This window comes from Vicugna pacos, chromosome 2 (assembly GCF_048564905.1).
Source record: "Vicugna pacos chromosome 2, VicPac4, whole genome shotgun sequence".
NCBI classification, from domain to species: Eukaryota; Metazoa; Chordata; class Mammalia; order Artiodactyla; family Camelidae; genus Vicugna; species Vicugna pacos.
In genome coordinates, this window is record NC_132988.1 from 7,716,852 (window position 1) to 7,724,906 (window position 8,055).

Here is an 8,055-nt window from a genome sequence, read left to right on the forward strand (position 1 = left end):
TAAAAAGTAAAGAGAAAGAGATACAAACACAACTCTAAAGACAGACATTAAATCTCAAGGGAACAGAACAAAAGAAGACAAGAGGAACAGAGAAGAACTACATAAACAACTAAAAAACATTTACCAAAATGACACAAAGCACATGCCTATTGATAGTTTTATTTTAATATAAACGGACTAAATGGTCCAATCAAAAGACCTGGGATGGCTGAATGGATAAAAATCAGACCTACATATGCTGCCCACAAGAGACATCAGAGCTAAAGACACACGCACCTTGAAAGTGAAGAGATAGAAAAATGCATTCTGTTCAAATGCAAATGAAAAGAAAGCTGGAGAAATATTTGGACAAAATATACTTTAAAATAAAAGAGGTAACAAAAAAAAAAAGAACAGTATTACATAATGATAAAGGGATTCATCCAACAACAGGATGTAACACATAAATAGGTATGCACTTGGCGTAGGAGCACCTAAATACACAAAACAAATGTCAGCAGACACGAAGAAAGATATTAACAAGGCAATAGGATAGTAGCAGGGGACTTTGACGTTTCACTTACATTAATAGGCAGATCTTCCCGACAGAAAATACATAAGGACACACTGGCCTTAGTTTAGATGACCTTAATAGCTATATAAAGGACATTACACTCTCAAACAGCAAAACACACGAGTTTTCAAGTATACGAGGAATATATTCGCCAGGATAAATCACATTCTAGGCCACAAAGCAAGTCTCAATAAATTTAAGATCAAAATCATGTTAAACAACTTTTCCAAAGTCAGCGGTATAAAACAGAAACCCCCCAACAGGAGGAAAACTGGAAAACTACAAACACATGGAGGCTAGAAACGTGATACGGTAAAACCAAGGGGTCAACGAATCAATCAGGCATGGGCGGATGACCGCAGCCCTCGCCGCCGCCGCCCGCCTCCTGTCGCGCTCCTTCCTCCTGCAACAGAACGGAATCCGGCGTTGTGCCTGCACGGCTTCCCGGAAGCATCTCCATGTTGATAAATGTAAGAAGGTTATTTGCCAGGGTATCACTGGTAAGCAGGGCACCTTTCATAGCCAGCAGGCATTGGAATATGGCACCAAACTCGTTGGAGGAACCACTCCAGGGAAAGGAGGCAAGACGCACCTGGGCCCACCGGTCTTTAATACCGTGAAGGAGGCCAAAGAACAGACAGGAGCGACAGCATCTGTCATTGATGTCCCTCCTCCTTTTGCTGCTGCCTCCATCCGTGAGGCCACTGACGCAGAAGCGCCCTTGGTTGTGCGCATCACGGGAGGCATCCCGCAGCAGGACATGGCGCGGGTCAAGCACAGACTGCTGCACCAGGACAAGACCAGGCTGATCGGGCCAAACTGCCCTGGAGTCATCAACCTTGGAGAATGCAAAATTGGCATCATGCCTGGCCACATTCACAAGAAAGGAAGAATTGGTATCGTGTCCAGATCTGGCACCCTGACTTACCAAGCGGTTCACTGCTGTGTCCAGCGCAGCTCAGGATCGTGTCTGAGGACGGGCGACGCAAGATTTAAGAAACAAAGAGACAAAGTAAAGAGCAAAGATGGTTCCAGGGGACTCAAGATCTCGTGGATCTAGAGTCCCGAAAGCCTGGCCGACATCATATTTATTAGGAGTACACAGCTCAGAAAAAATGCAATCAAAGAGGTGGGGTTTTGGATATTCCATCCATAAGCATGAAGTTCTGCTTGCTGATTAACATGAATTTCAGGCCTATCCCTTCCAGGAACAGTCACCCTCCTCGTGGTATGCAGAATTTCTAAGTCTATCCTGTTACTGCCCCCTGGCCATCTCAAGATAGCAAATGTTTAACTGCATGCTTTCACGTCAGAACAAAGCTCTGTTAATGGATGATCTGGCTTTCCAGGTCCGTCCATTGTTTCACCCTAAGGAAATATCTGCCCTCTTCTGTGCCCTTATGGTCAATCTCAGGCTTGCTTCTCATAAATTTTCTTTAGCAAAATATGTGTCATAGGTCATCTACTGCGTAAAACATTAAAACAGAGCAAGCACGTGCATTTTAAGCAAGTAAGTGTGAATATAATATTTTAAGCTCAGAGAAATCTAGGTGTGGCTTGTTTTCTAGCTGCTTGTTGTCCAGCGGCTTGTCTCCCAGCAGCTTGTTACCAGCAGTTCACCAAACAACACAAGTTGGATTGGGGCAGTCTTTGTGCATTGGCATTGGAGTTGATCCTTTTAAAGGGACAGATTTTACTGACTGCCTGGAAACCTTTCTGAATGATCTAGCCACAGAAGGCATCATATCGATTGGTGAAATTAGTGGTAATGCAGAAGAAAATGCTGCAGAATACTTGAAGCAACATAATTCAGGTCTTCATTGCTGGTTTAACCGCTCCTCCGGGCAGAAGAATGGGTCACGCAGGGGCAATCATCACTGGAGGAAAAGGTGGTGCTAAAGAGATCTTGGCCCTTCAGAGCACAGGAGTTGTGGTCAGCATGTCTCCTGCACAGCTGGGAACCACCATCTACAAGGAATTTGAAAACAGGAAGATGCTATGGAAGAAAAACAAAAAAAAAAATGTTTCCTAGAGCTACGGGATGAATCACTGTAGAAACGTGAACCATCAGCAGTTTGCCTGTTGACCACTCACTGTCAGCCCCTGTCATGGGTCCTTCGGTACAACAGGAAGCCAGAATGAGGCTTAGAGTGTCCCACATTGAGATCTTCTCACCTCACCGAATAACAGACCGCCAATACACATACCATTTGACTTGAAAAATCAATCATCCGTCAATCAATCAATCAAAGAGGAAATATCCCTCATTGAACATGAATGCAAAAATCCTCAAGAAAATATTAGCACACCAAATTTGACAACACATTAAAAGAACCATGTACCATGATCAACTGGAATTTATTCCAGGGATATAAGGATGACTCAGGACTGCAAATCAATCAATATGATGCACCTCATAAACAAAATGAAGGATTAAAAACTTTTGATCAATAGGGGGAGGGTATAGCTCAGTGGTAGAGCGCATGCCTAGCATGCAAAAGGTCCTGGGTTCAATCCCTGGTACCTCCATTAAAATAAATAATCTAATTACCTCCCATCCAAAAAGAATAAAAAAATAAATTTAAAAAATATGAAATGTAAAAAAAAAAAAAGCTTAAAAACAAAAAAAATGACGAAAAAATTTGAAAATAAAACATGATCAATAGATATAGGGGTATTTGAAAAATTCAATACCCATTTATGATAAAAACTCTCAACAAAGTGGATATAGGGGGAATATACTGCAACAACATAAAGGCCATATATGAAAAGTTTACAACTAACGTAAAACTCAGTGGTGAAAACTGGTAACATGGATGTTGTCAGCTGTCTTAAGAAGAGATATTTTATTGGAGCAATAGGGAAAATAAATTGTCTTTTTGAAGAGGGTTCAAGGAAAAGCAGAAATATACAAAATAAGTACAATGTTCATTAACAACTCAGAGTTTTGCTACAAAGGGAAGCAGACATGTGAATATATACATATATATTTGTATACACACACATAGAGAAAAGAAACTGGCCATGGCTAGTAAAAGTATGGAAAAATAGTCACCTTTATAATGGTCAAAGAAATGCAAATAAAGAAAATGCAAAAAGTGAATCAATAAGCAAGAGTTAACTCACAAGTTCAGGCGCTATTAAGATGTGTATTCAAAACCACTGGATATTTTAGAAATCAATTTAGAAATAAATATGAGAAGTGTTAGATACAACTGTAATTAAAGTAAGAGAATACAAACATAGCGCAAGGGATTATAACAAATTTACTGACAGCTGAGATGGAATCTCATAAAATAAACAATAATTACTTAAAGATGGTAGAATGAGTAACTCTTTTTGTTCTATCTTTTTAATTTTTCAGATTTTATAAAAGTAGCATCATTGAATGATCAGAAGGTAATTAATAAAATATGTAAAAACTTAGTAATTCCATTGATAATGCAATACTATAAACTGAGATTTGAATCTCTAATGGTAGGGGAGTGGTCTGTTACGGTTTGAACAGTCCATGGTCAGTAATACAGCACAAGAACTATTTAAAATTAGAGAAATATTCCAAGTATAAGTCTAAGAAACAAAAAGATACTCTCTTTATATTCATGTCAGTTTGTATTCAGGAGAGAGAGACAGAGGCAAAGAGAGCAGGAGAGAGTGGCTTATTGAAGACAGGAGCCTTGGCTGCCTTGTGTATTGTGTAGGTTCAGTGCCTAGGCTTAGATTGGTATCTGGTACTGAGTAGACACCCAAATCCTATGAAAAGACTGTATGCATGCAAAGATTAATGTCTTGAAACTCAAGGAAATATGCTAAAATGCTAAACACACTAATGTTGACTTTGGGCAGTGGAATTATAGATAATCAATAATTTTAAAAAACGCTTTCTTTTGCATCTTTATATTATCTAATGTTTTTATAATAATTATGCAAAATACAACCTATTTCTTACTCTGATCTAAAATACCTCAAGGAAAACATCAAATACATGTCAGTCTGATCTTAGGCATGGTTAAAAAAAAAAAAGATGAATTGAAAATAACGTTTTTATTCTCATCAAAAAAAAATACTTATTTTGGAAATCACAGTGAAGTGGCTTCTCTGTTTAAAATTAAACTAAAAATATCTGTAGCAACTTCTTAGACAATGTCATTATGAAAATCACTGCCGATGGTTAATTATTGCCAGAGTTGAAATTAGTATTCCAGCTACCAACTCTTTAAAGAAACCTTAGTACCACAGAAAAGAAGCAGCAGATGTTCCGATGGCTGTAATTTTATCCTCAGCAAAGGTTATAATCAGGTTCATAATACAAGCCTCGTTGAAGAAGCAGTGTGCTATAGAAGAAAAGTACATTGGGAGAAAACTCATAAAAATGAGCTCGAAATTAGTCTTCATCGCTTAGTAATTATGAGTTTGATTCATTCTTAACTGTTGTGAGCCTCAATTCTCTATATAATAGAGATCATGATAATTGGCTTACTGGCTCATTTCAAGTATATTTTAGAATATTTGTCAGATTTCAAACAATTTCTCTTGTGTCTTTTTTGTTGTTCATTTTGTTGTTGTTGTTTTTTGTGGGGGAGGGGCAGGAATCAGTCTCTTACTTTTCCGCCCTTCCCCATCAAATCACATGCCTTCAAAATTATTTTATTTCAGTGAAAAATATCAGCTATGTTGGAACAAGTAGCCAATGTCACAGACATGACTACTATGAGAAAATTATTTTCAGATGTATGTTTACAGATTGCTTTATTTAAAATACAATTGTTTTTAAAAGTATACAATAGCACAAAATAAAATGTGACCTTCTTCATATTGTTTACTTAGTTTTACTTTATTTGAAGCTGGTATAGCTAAAAATAGTGTAAGATTAGAGACCTTGACATTTCCATGTGGCCAGAGTAGGAGGCTTCAGTAGGCTATAGATTTTGCAGCTCCTGAGTCAGTCACCCCTTCGGCCAAAATTCTCTCTGGATCTTAGGCAGAGTGCCCGCACTTCTTAAAGAGACTTCTAAACTTTTTCTGTACTAATAGACTTTTTTTTTAGAGCATCTTCAGGTTCATAGAAAATTGAGCAGAAAATACAGAGTTCCACATAGCCCTCCCCACCCACAGATATACACTCCACTACCCTCATCATCTCTCATCAGTGTGGCATATTTGGTACAATTGATGAGCCAACATGGGCACATTATTGTTAACCAAAGTCCATAGTTCACATTAGAGTTCACTCTTGATGTTGTACATTCTACAGGTTTTGACAAATGCATAATGACATGTGGCCACCACTATAGTGTCATACAGAGTACTTTCATTGCCCTAAACATCTCTTGTGCTCCATCTCTGAAATATTTTTATAGGTTATCTTCCTGCTGATCTTCCATTATACCCTCATTCCAGGAACATCTGGATGCTCCTGAGCCTCCATGCATGCCTCTTCCTCTCTCCCTCTGGTCCTTTAGAACTACATCTTTGTCATCAGTAAAACCGTTATATCCTCATTTTCTCTGAAGGATTCCCTCTCTCCTCACTCTCACTGAAGCCAAACTACTCACTGAGGAAACCAGTTTGCTGTCACCTCAGTTGTCTGTTCTCTTTCTTGCCAGAAACATTAGAAAATATGTAAGCATAACCCTTGTTGCTTCCAGTCTGATATTTCTCCACCTTCTTGCAAAAATTTCTGTTCTAATTAAAAAAAGAAAAATCTCACCTCTTGTACAGATCTTCCTAGTGCTTAGTCGAATGTGCCTTCCTTTCATATACAAATCCCTCAAAAACATTTTCCGTATATGTTGTTGCCTCTTCCTGATTCCTGACCCCTATTCAATACATTTCAACAGGAACACCACCAGTATAACTCTACTAAGACACTTCTTGATAAAGTTAAAAGGCTTCTATATCTTCAAATACAACTGACATTTTAAATTCTTCTACTTATTTGATTATTCAAAGGCATTCAACACCAGTAGCACACTTAATTTCTTGAATTTTTCCATATCCTTCAGTCTTTTGATTTTCCTATTGCATCTTTTATCACTTCTTTCTACTTGATAACTAATTTATCCACATTGATTCATATATCAAATTTATTCATGATTCAACATAAAGACTTTTTGATCTTCTATACACTCTTCCCTTTGGGATGAATTCTGCCCATGGCCATGATTCTCTAAAAAGACTCAACTGTTTATTTCTACTTCACAAATAATAACTACTCTAAAGAGGATACGTTTATATGATATGAAATATTCAGAGAGTTCATAGATTTTTGTTGTTTTTGTTGTTGAATTAGATATTGCATCTGGGTGGTCAAGAAAGGAACTCAAGGATGCCTTCTACATTTTTGCCTTTAAAAAGAAGAAGATATTATTAGTGCTACTTAAGAAGATGGGACAGTTTTTGCGGAGTGAAATGTGACTTGAAAATGCACAGTTACTTTTTTCTATATTATATTGAGAAGGATATAATGCATCTAAATGGAAATATCATGTAGGTGATTGGATATGTAAATCTGAAGTTCAGAGAAGACTAGCAAAACTACGGTCACTTAGGAGATCAGAGGTGGAAGGCGAGTGGAAGAGGCTGAGGATAGAACCCAAAGTGTCTCCAATATTTTGAGTTCTTATAGAGCAGCAGACGAGACAAGAAAGAAAGAGCCTAGTGATTTACGAGTAACAACAACACACTGAAAGTGATGGAAGTACAGAGAAGACATTGTACTCAAGGAAGTTGTGGCAAACTATGTCTAATGCTATTGAAATTCAATAGATTAAGACAGATATGTTACCATTGGCTTTGACATCAGTATGCATCAACACTAACCCTGATTCAAACCCCTGGTGAGTATGAAAGAGGAATTAGAATGGTTTAAAGAAAATTCTGGAAGTAAGGAAAGAGAGGCAGCTTAGACAAGTTTTTCTAGGAGTTTAAGTCTTACGAGAAGGAGAGAAACTTTGGGGTAGCAGCTGAAAGAAAATGTGAGCTCAATGGAGATTGTTTTAAAGATATTTCTATTACAGCATGTTTGTATGTTGGTTAGAATGACCCAATAGAAATGGAAAATATTTGATAAGATCAAAGTCTTAGAAAAGCTTGATAATGTGTAGGATCTACTCATATGTGGATTGGCCTTGGGGAGAAGGAAGAAATCTTCCACTGCTAGGTCAATCCTGGACAAAGTATTTTGTACAAATGCAGATAGCTTGATGGAGTTGGTGGTAGAAAGATGAGATCATTTCTTAACGATTTTAGTTACTAATTTTTAGTGAAATGTGAAAAAGACAATGGTTCAAACTGAGGAATATGGAGATTTTAGGAAACTTGAGGAAAGAAGTTATGTAGTGATTTACAGTCTAAATGTTTGCGACCCTCCTAAAATTTCATATGTTGAAATCCTAAAGTCAATGTGATGGTTTTAAAAAGTGGAGCCTTTGGAAGGTGATTATGTAATGAAGCAGGACCCTGTGGGTCCTTCCTGGGACAGACCCCTCCCCCATATCCTC

At 37.7% G+C, this 8,055-nt stretch overlaps 1 pseudogene; it reads left to right on the forward strand.

Moving 5' to 3' along the window:
- Positions 1-905: 905 nt before the first annotated feature.
- LOC102538384 (succinate--CoA ligase [ADP/GDP-forming] subunit alpha, mitochondrial pseudogene) lies at positions 906-2,585 on the forward strand (annotated as a pseudogene).
- Positions 2,586-8,055: the final 5,470 nt, after the last annotated feature.